Source organism: Moschus berezovskii, chromosome 11 (genome assembly GCF_049115385.1).
Source record: "Moschus berezovskii isolate FMDL1 chromosome 11, NW_MosBer_1.0, whole genome shotgun sequence".
NCBI classification, from domain to species: Eukaryota; Metazoa; Chordata; class Mammalia; order Artiodactyla; family Moschidae; genus Moschus; species Moschus berezovskii.
In genome coordinates, this window is record NC_142470.1 from 34,336,162 (window position 1) to 34,356,531 (window position 20,370).

General features: G+C 46.3%; 1 protein-coding gene and 1 non-coding gene across 3 annotated transcripts in view; both read left to right on the forward strand.

The window, feature by feature from the left end:
* Positions 1-20,370, forward strand: part of MAPRE3 (microtubule associated protein RP/EB family member 3) — a 56,423-nt gene that overhangs the window by 29,377 nt on the left and 6,676 nt on the right. The window lies entirely within an intron of this gene.
* LOC129540123 (small nucleolar RNA SNORA62/SNORA6 family) lies at positions 9,254-9,402 on the forward strand. The gene has a single exon (XR_008682582.1). It is a non-coding gene; the product is annotated as a small nucleolar RNA SNORA62/SNORA6 family (small nucleolar RNA).

Here is a 20,370-nt window from a genome sequence, read left to right on the forward strand (position 1 = left end):
AGGCCATGCAGGCTCCTTGTGTCCTTGTTATACCATGGCAGGGGGAGGGAATGGAAAAAGGAACAAGGGAAGAAGAGAAAGGAAAGAGTGAAAATAGGGAGGGAGAAGAGGCAGAAAGGACAGAGATAAGAAAAATAACTTACACTTTGTTACACTTTATACTGTACAAAGTACTTTTAGATAAGTTGTCTCATTTGATTCTGCCAAGAAGCTTAGGGGAGAGCAGGAATTGAGATGGGGTTAGGGGATGGGAAGCAAGCCCCTCAGTGAAGAGGAGAGAAAGATGCGTTGAAAGTGCTCAGAGCCCTTGTGGCCTCGTGGGCTGTCCCTGAGGATGGTGCCCTGCTGCTGGAGGTGGGCCTCAGCAAGCCTGATTAGAACCCAATGGGGACCTTTCAAAACCAGAGAAACCAGCAAGAAAGGGTAAGAACCACCACTTCAGGAAGCCTGAACCACCCAGACAGTAATAGAAGCTGTAAAATTGTTATTTTGGCAGCTATTGTCAAAGGCTTCTTGCTGCCTGACCACAAGTATCTTCCATTACTTCTCTACCCTGTTTTTTTTAATATATGTATATATTTATCGAGCTTTTTCTTTGCCACAGGAATTATCCATGTTTGTTGTAAAAAATTTAGAAAATCCAGATAAACCCAAAGAAGAAAATCAAAATCCCCTATAACCCCACAATGAGACAGAACCACAATTATTATTTTAGAATACACCCTCATGTTATTCTTCTATGCCTGTGGGTATACTTCTTCAGTTGTGATTATGTCTGGGTACAGGTAACAGCAAATCCTAAACCAAACCAAAAGTGTCTTAAACAAATAATAGGAATATGTTCCTCATATGACAAGAGTCTGAAAGTAGGAGGTCCAGGCTGGGAGAACAGTTCAAGGATGTCATCAAGGACAGCCTAGCTCAGTAGCCTGTTGACTGTTACCTCATGTCTCAAGGAGGCTCTTAGTTGTAGGAGAGGCTGGGAAACAAGTATTTCATTTTTCTGGCCTCTCTAGTGGAGAAAGGCAAGGAAAAGGGTGTCGGGAGTGGATACTAAGGCAGCCAGTGAGCGATCCCAAAGAGTCACTACATATTCTTTTACAGCATCATTGTCCTAAGCAGCTGCATAGTGTAGATGTACCATGATTTGTTTAACAATTCATTGTTATTGATCATTTCACTTGTTTCCAGTTTTTCTTTATTATAAAAGCTTTATGTGCTGTGCTTAATCACTCTGTTATGTCCAACTCTCTTTGCAACCCTGTGACCATGGCCCGCCAGACTCCTCTGTCCATGGGGATTCTCTAGGCAAGAATACTGGAGTGGGTTGCCATGCCCTCCTCCAGGGGATCTTCCCAACCCAGGAATCGAACCCAGGTCTCCCACATTGCAGGCGGATTCTTTACTGTCTGAGCCACCAGAGAAGACCATAAAAGCTTTATGTATACCCATAATTATTGCTTTAGTGTAAAATTCCTTAATTCTGTAAGTAGAATTAAGGTGGAAAAGTATACAAAAAATGTGAAGGCTTTTAATACCATTTTTTGGCCAAATTGCCCTTCAAAGAGATTGTACTGAATTCTACTCTCACCAACCGTGTTTAATGGAGTACAGTCCCCTGCACTCACAACAGCAGGTTTTTGTTTGTCACTGAGCTGTTATCCTAGGCCCATCACGTGGATTTAACTTTGCACTAGCCCGGACCAGACTGAAGCGCCCACAGTCTCTGGGAGCCCAGAGCAGGGATGCTGAGAACCTCAGCCAGCCCTTGCCCGGGGGTGCAGGTCTGCAGGGCTTCCTGTGCTTCAGGTGGCAGATGCAGGTCCCTGTCCTGACAAACCCTCCAGAGGACTTGTGATGTTGGGCACATGCCTCATTCATCTCCCTTTATTTTGAAAGTCCTTTCTGCCACTGCAGAGTCATCATTTGTCCCATCTTATGTCTAAGTCAAGGCCATCCTGGCTTGCATGGGACTGAGGTGCTTCTGGGGTCTGGCCTCTTTTGAAACAGCCCTCCCCATACCCCCACATCGTGAGGTACCTCAGGGGAGGTGGCCTTCCAGACCTATTTCATCATCTGTAACAGAGAGAAGGCTGAGAAGACAGAATTGGTAGATTCTGCCTGTTGGTGGTGGAGGGGGGATTTTAATCATATGAAGTTGCTTTGGGGACATGCTGCAGTTTCCTAGGGAGGCAGCCAGAAAAGTGACTTATCCCTGTGCATCCCTTCGAGATAGTTATTAACTAGTCAGCAGTTAACGACTGCTTTCAGCCCTCCTCCTCAAATGAGAAGTCATCTAGGGCTGAAAGAAGGATTCCTCTGGCCAGGTCATCTCTGCACACAGTAGGTGCTTCAGTACTCATACATGGAAGCAGAGATTCGTGTGTGAACAAATAAATGACTGATGAACCCAAGTGAGTCTGTGCTCAGTGAGACCAGGCCCCACCACCACACACACTACTGCCATCCGGACTAAGAGAAAGAAACCTTCAGAATCGTGATTCCAGGAAGGAAATGATAAGGATTCTATTTAGATAGTCCCGTCATGACCTTACCTTGACCTCCAGAGAGGTGGCACGCAGAGTGTGAGAAGCACTGTCCTAAGGCCACTGAGTTCTCTGAGTCCCCCTGAGGACAAGCTGCTTTCAGTTATTACCACCATGAGGGGAAAGAAAGGAAGAGAATGTTTATGTACACGTGAGGTCTAAAAAAGACCTTTGGCGTTACAGAAAGCAACCCTGCCTCCCCTTGAGTGGCCAAAGTTTTGGTTCTTAAATCGAGATCCAGGTTTTCTCCTCCTTAAATTATCCAGCAGTCTCTTTTTCCTAGAGCAGAAACCAATAGACCAAAATGACCTTGTTGAGAACAAGACATGTAGAAGTAGAGCAGCAAAATTCTAAGAAATTCCACAGTGAATCGAAGTGTGTGGGAGAGAACATAATAGGATTTCCCTGGGGTTGGACCTGCCTGCTGAGACACGTGTATTTTCAGTGAGCTGTGAACACTGCACAGCATGAAGGATCATCAGATTTAAAGGACACCCTGAAACCAAGTGGACAAAAGCCCCCACTAGCTTAGCCACTAGGGCTAATTCCCTTAAGAGAGCTGAGTAGGCAGGCCTTGCCACAGTCAAGAGAGTCTGCGGTAGACTTGATGTCTGATGAGTCCCGTGAAAGTGACTCATAACACCAACAGTTTGTCCAGATCTCACAAACACAGACAGAAATGTTTATGATAATTAGGTGAGCCCAGAGTGGGAATCTGCTGAAGGGCTAATTTAACTCACAAAAGGCCTCTTCATATTGAGATTTCCAAGGAAGGGACTTGCATACCAAGGACATGGTTAAGTGGTAAGTGTGATGATTTCAGAAAAGTTGGAACATTCTAAATAGCCTGTAATCAGAAGTAAAGAATTTACCTTCCTGGGATAAATCATGCCTGCACAATGAACTTTGACAAAATTGTAACTTCTCTTTAAAAACCATATGCACTTTGAGACTTCCCTGGCAGTCCAGTGGTTAAGACTCTGTGCTTCCACTGCAGGGGGCATGGGTTCAATCCCTGGTCAGAGAACTAAGATCCCACATGTCACATGGGGCCGCCACACACACACACACACCACCTTATGTCCCACATGTCACATGCGTGCGCACACACACACACACACACACACAACACCTTATGCCCTGGTCAGAGAACTAAGATCCCACATGTCACATGGGGCCGCCACACACACACACACACACACACACACACACACACTACCTTATGCCCTGGTCAGAGAACTAAGATCCCACATGTCACATGGGGCCGCCACACACACACACACACACACACACACACACACACACACACAAAACACCTTATGCCCTTTCTGAAAGAAAACAATAGCTAGCTAGAATCAGTCTTAGAGCTTTTCTCATCATTGGGTTACAATAAAAGGTCAACCACATGAAGAATCACAGGGAAATTTAAGATCCTTGAGGTTATGTTTGGGGACTTGTGAAAAGTAGGAATAGCCTCAGTAAATCTTTTAAGTATAACAGTCCAGGTAAATTGTTGATTTTCCCCAAAAGAGGCAAACAAATATTGACTGTTTTGACCTAAAGGAACACTAAGAAAGCAGAACATGAATCTGTGACTGTAAAATATGCAACCTCAGGAGGCACTAGAGATAAAAGAAAGAGTATTTGGTTCTGGTCAGGAAATGACTATCCTATTTATGACCCCAAGGTCGTGAGTAAATCTGTATCCCCACACATTGGGTATTAAGAAGACTTACTTGTTCAAGATATGATGAGTCCTTTCTCTGTTAGGCTTTTGACTGTTTTTAGTCTTTCCTTGGCTTCTGATTTAAGAAGATTTTGTGCAAGTTGGGTAGAAATTTAGACAGGTCTTTCTGAACCTTAATGGATTCAGCTCCAGTGATCCTGCAATCAATTGGATGTTTGAAGCTTTGTTTCCCTTTTGTTTTAAAGCTCCTCTCAATTTTGCTCAAATTAAAGGCTGCCTGAACTGCCACTGTGATCCCCAAGTATCCTTGCTGAAATCATGCATCTAGAAAGATGAGTTCACAGACTTGGGTTATGGTATAAATGCATGTAAGAAGTAGGAGCCTGGCCTTGAGGGGCACAAACTTAGGTTTAAACTGAGACAAACCCATAATTTTTGGAATAGTCAGTCCAAAGAGTTGCTTATATACTTGTGTCTTCTCAGCTCCTCCCCAGCTTATTGCCTAGGTCTCCCACCTACAAAACCCAGTCAGATTTCTAGCTCCAGAGGACAGAAAAGTTTGGAGCAATCTCTGCCAAAGCAGAAACCTGTTTGCAGGTCAGGAAGCAACAGTTAGAACTGGACATGGAACAACAGACTGGTTCCAAATAAGAAAAGGAGTACGTCAAGGTTGTATATTGTCACCCTGCTTATTTAACTTATATGCAGAGTACATCATGAGGAACGCTGGGCTGGAAGAAGCACAAGCTGGAATCAAGATTGCCAGGAGAAATATCAATAATCTCAGATAGGCAGATGATACCACCCTTATGGCAGAAAGTGAAGAAGAACTAAAGAGCCTCTTGATGAAAGTGAAAGAGGAGAGTGAAAAAGTTGACTTGAAGCTCAACATTTAGAAAACTAAGATCATGGCATCTGGTCCCATCACTTCATGGGAAATAGATGGGGAAACAGTGGAAACAGTGTCAGACTTTATTTTTTTGAGCTCCAAAATCACTTCAGATGGTGACTGCAGCCATGAAATAAAAAGATACTTACTCCTTGGAAGGAAAGTTATGACCAACCTAGACAGCATATTAAAAAGCAGAGACATTCCTTTGTCAGCAAAGATCCATCTAGTCAAGGCTATGGTTTTTCCAGTAGTTGTGTATAGATGTGAGAGTTGGACTATAAAGAAAACTGAGCACCAAAGAATTGATGCTTTTGAACTGTGGTGTTGGAGAAGGCTCTTGAAAGTCCCTTGGACTGCAAGGAGATCCAACCAGTTCATCCTAAAGGAGATCAGTCCTGGGTGTTCATTGGAAGGACTGATGTTGAAGCTGAAACTCCAATCCTTTGGCCACCTGATACAAAGAGCTGACTCATCTGAAAAGACCCTGATGCTGGGAAAGATTGAGGGCAGGAGGAGAAGGAGACGACAGAGGATGAGATGGTTGGATGGCATCACTGACTCAATGGACATGGGTTTGGGTAAACTCCGGGAGTTGGTGATGGACAGGGAGGCCTGGCGTTCTGCGGTTCATGGGGTCGTAAAGAGTCGGACATGACTGAGTGACTGAACTGAACTGCCAAAGCTAGACTGTCATAAACAAAGCAAGAAAAGGCTGAGGAAGGTTCTCATAGGGTTTTTTATAATCATCCAAAACTGGAAACAACCCAGATGTCCTTCAGTAGGTGAATGGATAAACTGGTATGTCCGCACTTGCACCATTATTCAGCAATGTACTTGGACCATACTTTGCGATCCCATGGACTATACAGTCCATGGAATTCTCCAGGCCATAACACTGGAGTATTGGAGTAGGTAGCCACTCCAGTGGTACCAGAAGTACTCCCTTCTCCAGGGGTTCTTCCCAACCCAGGGATCAAACCTAGGTCTCCCGCATTACAGACAGAATTTTTACCAGCTGAGCCACCAGGGAAGCCCAAAAATACTAGAGTGGGTAGCCTGTCGCTTCTCCAGCAGATCTTCCTGACCCAGGAATCAAAACAAGGTCTCTTGCATTGCAGGCAGATTCTTTACCAGCTGAGATACCAGGGAAGCCCCCATTTTTATAACATTCTTTAAATTATAGAATTATAGTGATAGAAAGCACATCTCTGGTTGCCAGGGATCAGAGTAGGAGGAGGGCATGGCTATGAGGGAGTTTCTTTGAGGTTATGGAACAGTCTGTGTCCTTAGGACATGAATCTATACATGTGATAACATATCTTAGACTGTACAACAACAGCAGCAAAATAAGATGGTGTGTAAAAACTCGTGAAATCCAAATAAGGTCTGTAACTCAGTAAATAATGTACCAACGTCAATTTCCTGGCCTTAACAATTGTTATGTAAGATGTTATTGGGGAAGCTGGACAAGGATACATGGGAATTCTTTGTCCTATTTTGCAGCTGTGAGTCTAAAATCATTTCAAAATAAAGAGTTAGCAAAAATTTGGAGGGACACTTGATTTCTACAAGGAGCACTTGGAAATCTCTTCAGTGTTTGCCAGAAAAGATAATACAAGCTAACGCTCCATGAGTTATACATTTAATTCAGCTTCTAAGTACTTTAGTTTCATTTGCTGTATTTTTGATTTGGAAATGATGCTCAACTATTTTAACTATAGTAGTGTTAGGGTATTTTTGCATTGTTGCAAATATCTTGTATACATGGGGGGAAAATATCCCTTGATGAGCTTCTCCCAGGATGGAATAACTCCCAGTTCTCTAATGGAGCTCTTGCTTGTAGCTTCTACCACTAACCACATCCTCTTCTGCCTCCAGCACACGTTTTGGGGTAAACTACTCAAAATCCGCTCCCTCCTCCCAGTCTGTTCTTCTGTTGTCTTGACTCTTGTTTGCTTGATAAGCTGCTTCTTCAAGACCCCACCCAAACTATGCTTTTTCTAGAAGCCTTCCCTGACCCAGACAGCAGAGTTACTCCAGCAGCATGCCCTTCCTGCATCTGGGGTTGTAGTGTAATGTGTCGCCCTTTGGTTATTTCGTCCACTTGTCTAGCTCCCAGACTAGTCTATGAAATCCTCAAGGACACAGAGTAGGTCCCCTTCCTTTCTATAGGCCTTATGCCAGGCTCAGTGCCTGGAACACACACTCCACAAACGGTGATCAGTGAGTAAGTGAATCGGAGGCTCTGAAAATCCTTAGTAACCCTGCTTTAATAGAGTAATTTTCAAAACTAAAGCCCAAAAGAGGGTTTGGTTAACCACAGTTAAACAGAACAGTATATTCATATTTAAAACATTCTCCAAACGTTCAACTTAGTTAAGACATTATTATATTGAATTTCATGTTCATTCCCTCATTTCTTTCATGATACCATGTAAAACTTTAGAAAGACCATGAGATTGCACTCATGAGCCTCCTTAGACAGATACAACCTAGAATTTAAGGATAGGATGTGAATTTTCCAAATTTTACTGAAAGAAGCAAGGTATTCACCTCACAAGCTGTCACTCTCTATCAAGTCCACCTGCCATGCCACAGCAGACCCACCGGCCTTGGTGACAAACCCCTGATTTCTCTCCTCCACATCCTCTCAGCAAATAATCTGGGGCTCCATAATTGTCTTCAGGTTGAGATTCAGTCCTCACACTCCAGCAGAACAACTCAGAGTTTCATCATTTCTCCTTGCACAATCTAATGACCACGTCTCCATCCAAGGTCTGGTAACTTCATTAAACAGGGCAGGTAACCTCCTCATCGAAACTGGTCGCTCCCTTGGCACCAGGGACGCCACCTGCCTCTCCCATTTCCTCTCTTGATCGCATCCTGTAACATTCCTCTAAGATTTGATCATTGGTCTCATGCTCATTTTTCAAAGGAAAGTAACTGTAAACATGTTTCCCGTGTCCCGAATTTTCCATTTTCTCTTCACTTCTAACATCCCACCATCTTTAAAGTCTTAAATTTGGTGCCACTTTCCCCCAGAAGCCATTTAACTACTAAGGCCCCTCTCATCCTCATCCTCTACACTCTCCTGGAGCACTTAAAAGCCAAATGCACTCGCACAAGTTAGTGCTTCATATATTCTGGTTTGTGGAATCTTATGCTGTTTTATGAGTTACTCTTATTTCTTCAACCAAACAAAGGCTCCTTGAGGAGAAGACCCATGACTTAAAATCATCCTGTGTCCTCATGGTGCCTCGTGGAGAGATTAGCACATTACAGAAATGGTCAATAAACCCTTGCTGAGTGAGCAATGCTGCAGTAGCTTGGAAAGAGAAATATAAAGTAGAAAACCTTTGACATTTCCTTTCCTTTCTCCTAATGGTCAGGAGCCGAAATCGGGGCAAGTCATCCTGCACTGTGCTGTGCTGTGCTTAGTTGCTCAGCTGTGTCCGACTCTTAGCCCACCAGGCTCCTCTGTCCGTGGGATTCTCCAGGCAAGAATACTGGAGGGGGTTGCCATGCCATCTTCCAGGGGATCTTCCCAACCCAGGGATCGAACCCAGGTCTCCCGCATTGCAGGCAGATTCTCTACCAACCAGAGCAGCCCCATCCTGCACTAGCACTGTGCAAAATCAAGTCAGTCTCGCTGCCTCAGTGCCATGGTGTGGGAGGAGCACAGGATTTGGGTGCAGATGGCCTGGGTTCATGGTCTGGCCTCGCCAGTGGTTGATCTTAAACCTTAGTGAGTTGCTTGAACCCAGAGTCTTCATCTCCCAATATTTAAAATTGAGATAATAGGTAAGGTTTTTTGGAGACAAATGCTATATAATTCACAAGATTGGCATTTGTGGTGGGAACATCAAGCACCATGGTAGATCAGGAGAGAAGCTATTTGAAGGCAGACATGCCTGAAGGTACCCCTAGCTGCACATCCTCATTGAGGGAGGATGGCTGTTGCCTGCAGTGGGGGCAGGTAAAGTCTTAGGGATGTGAAGAATGAGAGTCTGCATGAGAGGAAGAGACTCAGATGTTGAACGCTGCCAGGTTTGTTCTGGACATCGTCAGGTAGACCTGCTGGTGGAAGGGTCAGAGTATGAAATAAGCAGCTTGTCCAAAAGGCAAAGAGATGCAGATTGTTAGAGCTTGGAGCTGAGGCCGCCGGCCAATGAACTTACAAGTGTAGGTGGTGTGCTGATGAGGGGCAAGTTTTTCTCTAACCCCACAAGGGTTGCTGGCCCAATGAGTGGAGTTTGATAATAATACTTGCTACAAAAGTTTTTTTTTTTAATAAAAGGCCAGGAAATAAAACTGGTGGATTGGCTGTGGTGGGGGAAGGGGAGAGGGGCTCTGAGAGCAGAGAAAGGCCTGGGCCTGGGCTGGAGGGAGAGTAGACTGAATGATTCATAGACTCCAGTTTCAGAGGAGGGGAGAACATGCCGCTTGGCCAGATGACAACTGTCAGCCATACAGTCTGAAGAAACAGCCTGTGCAAAGATTAAATGATATGATTTGAGTGTGCCCCCAAAGACCAGAGCTGCTTTTGAAGCATGAAAGATCAGGAAGGAGACAGCAAGCCTACTAGGGCTGCAGACATGAATGTTCTCTACCCCACACGTCCCAGCTGCTGCTGCAGCCCCCTCCCTCTCTACATTCAGGCCACAGGTGGGCTAGCATGCCCTTCCCCTGAGATGTGCACAGAGCTGGACTGAGAGCCAGTCCCAACTGGGGTGTCCTCCCAACAGGTACCAAGTTCTTTTCTCAGAACCATCTCAGAGCCCTGCTCTGGGGAATGTGGCAGCTGTATGGGCTTCTTCCCCTGTGGCTCAGATGGTAAAGAATCCGCCTGTAATGCGGGAAACCCAAGTTCAATCCCTGGGTCAGGAATATCCCCTGAAGAAGGGAATGGCAACCCAATCCAGTATTCTTGCCTGGAAAATTCCATGGACAGAGGAGCCTGGCGGGCCACAGTCCATGGGGTCACAAAGAGTTGGACATGACTGAGGGACTATTACTTCACCTCGTTTCTGTTTTCCTTGTATCAGAGGAAGAGGTCTTTTTCAATCTCTTGTTGAGCATACAGGGGCTTCAGGCTGCATTTGGTTGTATGTGGCCAGCAGGTGCAGCCTGTTTTCTCCTCTCCTGCTCCTTGTGGTCAACAGAAAGGAAATACGGCCAGAAAACCACGCTTTCTGAACCCACCTGCCACCTGAAACCCCACATTGCAGTTCAGCCTCGCCCATTCATTCATTCATCCAGCAGTGTTTATTGAGTAGCTATTGTGTCCAGGGCCCCAGGCTAGTACTAGTGAAGGAAAGAAATGGGCACCAGAGTGCCAGCATAGCTGCTGAAGAACCACAACCTGAAGCCACACCTGCCCCTGCTCTCCCCTGCTCTGGCACCCGATCGGAGTTTGCCAGGGTCCTGGGAAGAAGAACATGAGTCAGACACATGGATCATCCTCTGCCTGTCGTCAAGGTTGCTCAACCCCCAAAGTGGGGAGATGATGAACCTCTGGTCCCCAAATATGGGGTATCTCATTAAGCCCACAACAATGCCATGCTCAAGAGAATCATCCTGACCCTTCAGACCTGAAAACTGAGGCTTGGATACTTCAAACTATCGTGTTAGCCAAATAGTTCATTTGGGTTTTCCGCAACATGTTACAGAAAACCAGTATGAACTTTTTTGGCCAACTTGATACTTGCTCAAAGTCTCAACGGGCAGTGAGTGGCAGAGCCCATAGCCGAGCCACATCTACCATTCAACTTGGCTTCCCCACACCCCACAGCTCCATGAGTCTGCTGCAGGTAATCTTGCTCTGATGGCAGATCCCATCATGAAAGTTTGTTGGCTTAAAAAGTTAAGTGTTTGTGGAACTTAAAGATCTTCAGTAGAGAGCCACTGGAAAGAAAGGTTTGCCTTTCTACCTGCCCACTGACATGGACCCTACTAATAATGATTAATTTTAGCAAGTGAGGAGTTCTGTGTACTCCCCTCCTGCATTCCCATTAACCCTTTTAGTAATGACCAGATAGAGCAATCTGGCTAGGACTCCCCAAAGGACACCTTCCCCAGGACGGCAGCTGCAAGGGCAGAGCCCCATTATGCAGACCTTCCTCTTTAGAATTCAGATCACAGCAGGGTGTGTTCAGAACTCCAGTGGCTGGGACCTCAGCAGGGTTCAGGATCTTAGGGAAGAGCAACATGACCTAAAAGTGCAATGAGAACAGAATCCTGGAGAAGCTCCAGTTCCTACCTGAGCCTGCCTGGTCCAGATCCCTGTCCTGGATCTGCTGGAGAGGACGTGTTCCCCAGTAGCCCTGGAACTACTCCTCCTGCCCCATCTCACCTTTTTAAATTCAGCTTCAGGAGGCTGAGCCTCCCCATGAGTCAGGTCCTGGGTCAACCATGAGAAGAAGGTGATTGGCTGGGTCTGCCAGGGCTTTGTGACCCGCCGGCAGGGCTCCTCCAGTCCCTCAGAACCCTGCCTCCCTGCTTGCACTTATTGCCTCCATGCAATCCCAGGATAACTTGGATGTGTAACCCAGGGGGCAAGGGGTAACAGTTTTGCAGACTTTCCAAACAGGTGACTTCAGCCCCCTGGGCCCAGGCAGGAAGGGGTAACCCGATGACAATGGGCATTGCCCCATGTCAGGAGCGGGAAACGTTTTGGCAAGTTCCTCAGAGTTCTCCTCTGATCCCACAGCGTCTGTTCCAGTTTTCCTGACCGGTAGGATGGTATCTACAAAGCAGAATGTATGGGAAATCTGGAGTTGGGGAGGGATCGTGGTTAGAAGCCCCAGTTTCAGGTAGCCCAGATGGTTGTTCCCAGGCAGAAAGGCCAGAGAAAGGCACAGTTCTGTGGTCTCTCTCCCTCCTAGACTAGCATTCCAGGATCTTGGAGGCCTGAAGCTGGATGTGTGTTGGGTGTCTGCTTCTCAGGAATGTGACCTTGGATCTCAGTGTCTGCCCTAATAATGCCGATAATACTGACCAAGTGCTTACCAGGTGCCAGGCTCTGTCCAGCATTTTATACACATGACTCAATTAGTTCTTGAAACAGCTCTGTGAAGTGGGGACTCTCATCGTCCCCATTTTAGTGATGAGGAAACTGAGGCCCAAAGTCAAGCAACTAGGAAATGTTAGAGCCAGGATTTAAGCTCAAGTTGTGTGGCTGGAGATCTGGTATTCTTAAAGCAACCATTTTGGAGCCTGCTGGAGGCAGGTCCAACACCCGCTACAGGGCTGAAAGACCCAGTGTGTCCCTCATAGCTGTGGGGAGAAGGAACTGGGAACTGCAAGGAGCTCTAGGGACCAAAGAATTAGAGAAGACTGAGAAGATAACCCCTGGGTTATCTCCAAGACATATTTGTGCAAGGTAGAGCTCCACTGAAGACTTAAAAAGTCAAAGTTAGATTTAGGCCAGCGATAAGGTTATTAAACATTAGAATGTGAGCTTTCAGAGTTATGCAATCTTATTTATGATTTAGGAATATAAATGCCTAGCTCTAAGTACAGTCCTAGGAATCTGGGAAGGAACTGGATGGTCTCTAGAAACTCTTTCCAGCCACGGGATGTTCAGATTTGGTCTTCATGACCATGTTGGAAGCCTCTGACTGCAGAATGACTGACAGCTCCGCCTCTCCTGATGAGTGATAACTGTCTTTCCCAGTACCAGTGACTGCATCGTGAACCTGACAGTCCTCACATAGGAAATGATTTTGCATATCACCAGATTAAACCTCCTCAACTTTTTTTTGCCTTGACCCCAGTCCTGGTAGCAGGAGTCAAGAGCCTGCAGAAAAGATTGTTCCCAAGGCCGTGTCCTCAGTCTGATTCTTGAATGGGGTTTCAGGCTGGACGGTGACATGCTCCAACCAAGTCAGTTGTTTCTCCTGACAGTCACCATGTGGCAGAGGCCAGGGTAGAGACATAGGGATGGGGTGGAACAAGGCCCGGCTACTGTAGCCCTTGGAACAGAGCCTGCCTCCTCCAGGTGTTGCCTCCTGTTCTTTCAGGGGAGGTGACCCAGCCCTTGCTTACAGGTGCATTCCCTTTAAGAGTTGTCTCAGATTTTGTCTCAGCTGCAGTGGTGGGTAACTGGTTCACTTAGGGCAAGATACCTGGGCGGATGTTTTATATACCTTCACCCCAATAAGCTGGTCTGGCTTGTGTCTCTACAAAAAGTCATTGGAAGTTGGATCCTTTGATGCATTTAACTTATGACTCTGGGGAATTGGGGGGTTGGTTTAGTTGAGTCCAGAATCTTAGAGTTGACCCAATGCCCTAGCCAATTCCAGTTTGTTCCGTTCTTAGAGGGCACTTGGGTCAGGAACAAGGATTCCACTCAAGCCGCTGCCCTGATACCACCAGGTTTTGACCCAACCAGGCTTTCTCTTTGAGGGATAGGGTCAAAGTCAGGAGCTCTTCCTTGTCTTAATTAGGCTATGGAGAGGGGAATTTAGGGATGGGAGAAACTTTTAAAGGAGTCTTTGCCCAGGACCTGGTGCCACCTGCTGGTCACAATTTAGCTGTATTTATAGGGCCAAAGAGGAACTAAAAAGCCTCTTGATGAAAGTGAAAGAGAGTGAAAAGGTTGGCTTGAAGCTCAACATTCAGAAAACAAAGATCATGGCATCTGGTCCCATCACTTCATGGGAAATAGATGGAAAAACAGTGGAAAGAGTGTCAGACTTTATTTTTGGGGCTCCAAAATCACTGCAGATGCTGATTGCAGCCATGAAATTAAAAGACGCTTACTCCTTAGAAGGAAAGTCATGACCAACCTTGATAGTATATTAAAAAGCAGAAACATTACTTTGCCAACAAAGGTCTGTCTAGTCAAGGCTATGGTTTTTCCCGTGGTCATGTATGGATGTGAGAGTTGGACTGTGAAGAAAGCTGATCGCCAAAGAATTGATGCTTTTGAACTGTGGTGTTGGAGAAGACTCTTGAGAGTCCCTTGTACCACAAGGAGATCCAACCAGTCCATTCTAAAGGAGATCAGTCCTGGGTGTTCATTGGAAGGACTGATGCTAAAGCTGAAACAGCAATACTTTGGCCACCTCATGTGAAGAGTTGACTCACTGGAAAAGACTCTGATGCTGGGAAAGGTTGGGGGCGGGAGGAGAAGGGGACGACTGAGAATGAGATGGCTGGATGGCATCACCGACTCTGTGGACATGAGTTTGAGTGAACTCCGGGAGTTGGTGATGGACAGGGAGGCCTGGCGTGCTGTGATTCATGGGGTCGCGGAGAGTCGGACACGACTGAGCGACTGAACTGAACTGAACTGAACTGATAGGGCCAAATCTCGGAGAAGGCAATGGCAAGCCACTCCAGTACTCTTGCCTAGAAAATCCCATGGATGGAGAAGCCTGGTAGGCTGCAGTCCATGGGGTCGCTACGAGTCAGACATGACTGAGCAACTTCACTTTCACTTTTCACTTTCACACATTGGAGAAGGAAATGGCAACCCACTCCAGTGTTCTTGCCTGGAGAATCCCAGGGAAGGGGGAGCCTGATGGGCTTCCGTCTATGGGGTCACACAGAGTCGGACACGACTGAAGTGACTTAGCAGCAGCAGCAGCAGCATAGGGCCAAATCTAGGAGAGGAGCATTAAAAGGGCATCCTGCCCGCCCACCCCATCCTGACAAGGAATAAGAGAACTAGGAGATGGGTTTTTCATGACCCCCAGCAAATGTGGCTGGAGATCCTTGCAAAGAACCCTGAGTGCATTGGATGAGTCCTCCTGAGGCAAAATGAACCCCAGCTGGGCCAGAGGGTAACATCACCTGAAAGAACCAGAGCCAATCCTGAGTGGAGACAAGGCTCTGTTCCACGTATCAGCTGCCCACCCATACCCACCCCACCCAGCCACCCTACTTCATGTGACCCCACCCCCCAATATGTAGCCTGTGCTATTGCAGTGAGGGCCACACAATGCATCAGATGAGGACTGTGGTTCTAATACCGGGTTGTGTATCAGGAGTATATTTTAAATTATGTAGACATAAAAGCTGTTTGTGTGTGTGTGTATCACCAAATATATTACAGTCAACTCTCCATATTTGTTGGTTCCATACCCATGGATTCAACAACCACAAATGGAAAATATTTGAAAAAAATTTCAGGAAGTTCCAAAAAGTAAAACTTGAATTTGCCATGAAACAGCGACTACTTACATAGCATTTACCTTGTATGAGGTATTATATATAATCTAGGAATGATTTAAAGCATACAGTAGGATGTATAGAGGTTGGTTGCAAATACCATGTCATTTTGCATAAGGGACTTGAGCACCCATAGATTCTGGTATCCACAGTGGTCCTGGAACAAACCTCCCATGGACACTGAGAGCCAACTATATCATATATAAATATATTCATATATACCATATATACATACTATATATGAATATGTACTACATTATGTATTGTTGTTCAGTCCCTGAGTCATGTCTGACTCTTTGAGACCCCATGGACTGTAGCCTGCCAGACTCCTCTGTATATAGGATTCTCCAGGCAAGAAAACTGGAGTAGGTCAGTTCAGTTCAGTTCAATCAGTTGTGTCTGACTCTGCAACCCCGAGGACTGTAGCATACCAGGCGTTCCTGTCCATCACCAACTCCCAGAACTTGCTCAGAATCATGTCTGTTGAGTTGGTGATGCCATCCAACCATCTTATCCTCTGTCATCCCCTTCTCCTCCTGCCTTTAATCTTTGTCAGCATCAGGGTATTTCCCAGTGAGTCAGTTCTTCGCATGAGGTGGCCAAAGTATTGGAGTTTCACCTTCAGCATCAGTCCTTCCAGTGAATATTCAGGACTGAGTTCCTTCAGGATTGACTGGTTTCATCTTCTTGCAGTTGAAGGGACTCAAGAGTCTTCTCCAACACCACAGTTCAAAAGCATCAATTCTTCGGCACTCAGCTTTCTTGATAGTCCAACTCTCACATCCATACATGACTACTGGAAAAACCATAGCTTTGACTAGATGGACCTTTGTCAGCAAAGTAATGTCTCTGCTTTTTATATGCTATCTAGGTTGGTCATAGCTTTTCTTCCAAGGAGCAAGTGTCTTTTAATTTCATGGCTGCAATCACCATCTGCAGTGATTTTGGAGCCCAAGAAAATAAAGTTTGTCACTGTTTCCATTGTTTCCCCATCTATTTGCCATGAAGTGATAGGACCAGATACCGTGATCTTCGTTTTTTTGAATGTTGAGTTTTAAGCCAGCCTTTTCTCTCTTCTCTTTCACTTTCATCAAGAGGCTCTTTAGTTCTTCTTCACTTTCTGCCATAAGGGTGGTGTCATCTGCATATCTGAGGTTATTGATGTTTCTCCCTGCAATCTTGATTCCAGCTTGTGCTTCATCCAGCCTGGCATTTCGCATGATGTACTCTAAAATGCAGAGACATTTCTTTGCCAACAAAGGTCCGTCTAGTCAAGGCTATGGTTTTTCCCGTGGTCATGTATGGATGTGAGAGTTGGACTGTGAAGAAAGCTGATCGCCAAAGAATTGATGCTTTTGAACTGTGGTGTTGGAGAAGACTCTTGAGAGTCCCTTGTACCGCAAGGAGATCCAACCAGTCCATTCTAAGGGAGATCGATCCTGGGTGTTCATTGGAAGGACTGATGCTAAAGCTGAAACAGCAATACTTTGGCCACCTCATGTGAAGAGTTGAGGTTGGGGGCAGGAGGAGAAGGGGACGACCGAGAATGAGATGGCTGGATGGCATCACCGACTCTGTGGACATGAGTTTGAGTGAACTCCGGGAGTTGGTGATGGACAGGGAGGCCTGGCGTGCTATGATTCATGGGGTCGCAGAGAGTCGGACACGACTGAGCGACTGAACTGAACTGAACTGAGCTGAACTCTGCATATAAGTTAAATAAGCAGGGTGATTTATTTAACTTATTAACTGGAGTAGATAACCATTCCTTTCTCCAGGGGATCTTCCCAACCCAAAGATAGAACCTGGGTCTCCTGCATTGCAAGGAGATTGTTTACCACTTTAGCCACCTATGTATAAATATAATTAATGTATATATTATATAATAATACACATGATATGGCTATATATAATATAGAGACGTTGAGGAACCACAGGAAGGCTGCCTTCGGGTTGAAAGATCTTTGAAGCTCAAATGATTTCAGTCAAAAACTGGAGGACCAGTTTAGATGGGGACCAGTGCCTCTGCTCTTTTTCAATAATCAGCACTTGAAAACCATACACAGTAAACAGGAAAAAAAATCCCTAAAGTGGCTCAGGAGCTCCCAGGACCAAACTAAGACCACCCTATGCCTCCCAGAACCACCCCTGACCAGTTCAGATTCTGCCTCAGGAGCCCAGGTCCAGAAGGGCCCCCAAGGCCTCATGGAGAAATGAGTTCCCAAGGCTGTAAGAAGCCTTGTCCCCTCTGCATTCAGGTCCCGCAGGCCTCTGCACACCTCCTCCTCCCGAAGGCCTGGCAGGGTCTGACCATTCATATTAGGGTCATTCAAATCCACTCTCCAGCTCTGCACACTCTCTCCTTCCTGTCTCCCTGGAGCACCTACTGTTTCCACCACAGTTTGGGGCATTTGGTTATATTGTTCTCCTGTATGTTGGTCTCCCAGTCAGACTGTAAACTCTTTGAGGATGGGGCAAATCTATTTCTCAGAGTTTCTAATTAAATACTCATCAAAATACAATGCACTTGCCTTGACCCTCCCCACCTGCCTCCCCAATCAAGTCTGGGACCCTCCCCACCTGCCTCCCGAATCAAGTCTGGTGTCCACACACTCCTGCCTTGCCTGCTGAGATTACTTTAGGTGAGCTCCCTGGAAACCAAAAGGCACTCTCCCAACTCCAATCTCTGTGATTATTGTTCACTGAAAATTGATCTAGAAGCCCAAAGTGAATGAAACAGCCTGGTCACTGAAGAGTTTACAATCAGGTGGAAGGGACAGACACACAAGTGGTTTCAAGAGAATGGAATCAATGCCATGATTGAGTACGCTCAGGGTGACAGACAGAGAGCAGGGCCATGTCTCCCTGCACAGCAGCTCAGAGAACTTTTCCTGGAGGAGCTAGAGCCCCAGCTAAGTCCTGAAGGTTGAGTTGGGGAGGGAGGGTCCAGGCCAGAAGGTGATACAAGAAGATTCAGAAAGAAGAGAGAAGGTGTCACTCAATCATTGAACAAATTTTCTCAGTACCTTCTCTGTGACAGGCCTAGAAACACCACTCCTGGCTTTGAGGTGCTTACTGATGAGAGAGACAGGCATTCCAACAAGTCCAGTGGTTAGTGCAATGGTCAGATTACAGGGTAGTGGTTCAGAACCACTGTGTAAGAGGATACTCAAGTGCAGTCAAAATTACCCCCGGAAATCTCCACAGATGTCAGCTCCTGAGTCCTTGAAAGCTCCCAAGACAATAATTTTTGTTTCCCTTGGCTTTCTAGCCCTATCTTGGCCTTCCTTCCTTTAGTCAACGAAGGACAAAGTCTATTTTTAAAAGGAGGAAGGACTAGGAATATACAGGAGGGTTTCCTGATTTTTTTTTTCAAAAAATGTATTGAAATTAAATGTGCATCTAGTGAAGTTCCCTTGTCTATACTTGGGTGGGGCTGTGGGGGAGCACAGCCTAGCAGATGCCAACTGAGCCTCCTCTCTAAAGCAGCTTCTCTAATTTGATTGTGCCTGTAGACCCTCTTGGTCAAGTGCAGATTCTGACTCAGTAGGTCGGGGGCAAAGCCCAAAAATAGGAATTTCTAACTTGAAATCTCTAACAAGCTGATGCCCACAGAGCACCAATGGTGCACCAGGGACCACAGTTTGAGAGCCTCTAGAGCAGAGAAGGCAATGGCACCCCACTCCAGTGCTCTTGCCTGGAAAATCCCATGGATGGAGGAGCTTGGTGGGCTACAGTCCATGGGGTCGCTAAGAGTTGGACACGACTGAGCGACTTCACTTTCACTTTTCACTTTCACACATTGGAGAAGGAAATGGCAACCCGCTCCAGTGTTCTTGCCTGGAGAATCCCAGGGACGGGGGAGCCTGGGGGGCTGCTGTCTGTGGGGTCACACAGAGTCGGACACGACTGAAGTGACTCAGCAGCAGCAGCAGCAGAGCAGAGAATGAATGAACTGTGGGGGTGGGACTGCATTCCAGGCAGAAGGTGAGTAGAGAGCTGCCTGTGACTCCCAGTCAGGGGATCAAAGACAACAGGGCTGGAGAGGGAGGGCCCGGTGATGAGCTTGACACGTGGTGGGAAGCAGGTCACGTTACAAGAACAGATGCCCTCTGGATGGGAAGTGGGGTGGGTGTATTCTTCTTTCAGGAAGACACTTTGCATATTAAACCTAAAAAATACTCTTCACTCCAGAAATACGTATTCTCCCAATTCTGGGAATATGCAGGCCTGTTTCTCCATTTCTGATAAAAGACCTAGTTACAAGAAAGTTTTCCCTCTTAACAGTGCAAGTCAGTAATAAACAGCAACCAACACTTGACCTCTGCGGGGGTGATGAGGGGAGGGTAAGGACACGCTCACACCTACTGGCCGAAGCAGGGCGCCTCTGCTCAGCTCCAGCTGTGGGTTCCTGCGCGGGAACATGGACTCAGGGTTGCCAAAAGAAGCCAAAAATCCTAATTTGCTTGTGTGAAACATCCCAACTTTAAAATCTTGTGTTCAGTCCTGTTCCAGAAAAATCTTGAGTACTAACTCAAAAATGTTTCCAACACTGTGAGTGCTAAACCGTTCAAGTCTGCAAGGCAAGTCCAGCCACTGGGTGTCTCGTTTGTGACCGCTCGTTTGTGTCTCATTTGTGAGCTAGGGGTTGGAGAGACCAGGGCTGCTTTCCAAGAGTCTGAGTGCAGCAGTGTCAGTGATGGACTAGAGCAAGGGAAAGCCTGGAGGCTGATGGGCCCCCTAGGAGGCTCTTGCTCGCCTTGCCAGAGAGAATGGATATGAAGAAACCCCAAGGCAGCAGGAGGCGGAGAAGAGCAAGCACATTGGAGGGCAGAGCTGCCTTGCTGAATGATGGACTTTGAGGATGAGGGGGAGGCGCTATCTGGACTGACCCCACAGGTTTCCAGCATGGGTGATGGGGTGACTGGTGGTGACATTCACTGGGATAACAAATACAGAAGCAGAGCATGTATTAAGGGAAGTTTCTGTATAAGTGAAATTCAGGTGTCTGTGGATCCATCAGCAAGCCACAGGGATATAGAGTTTGAAGTCAGAGCAGATGTGAAGAT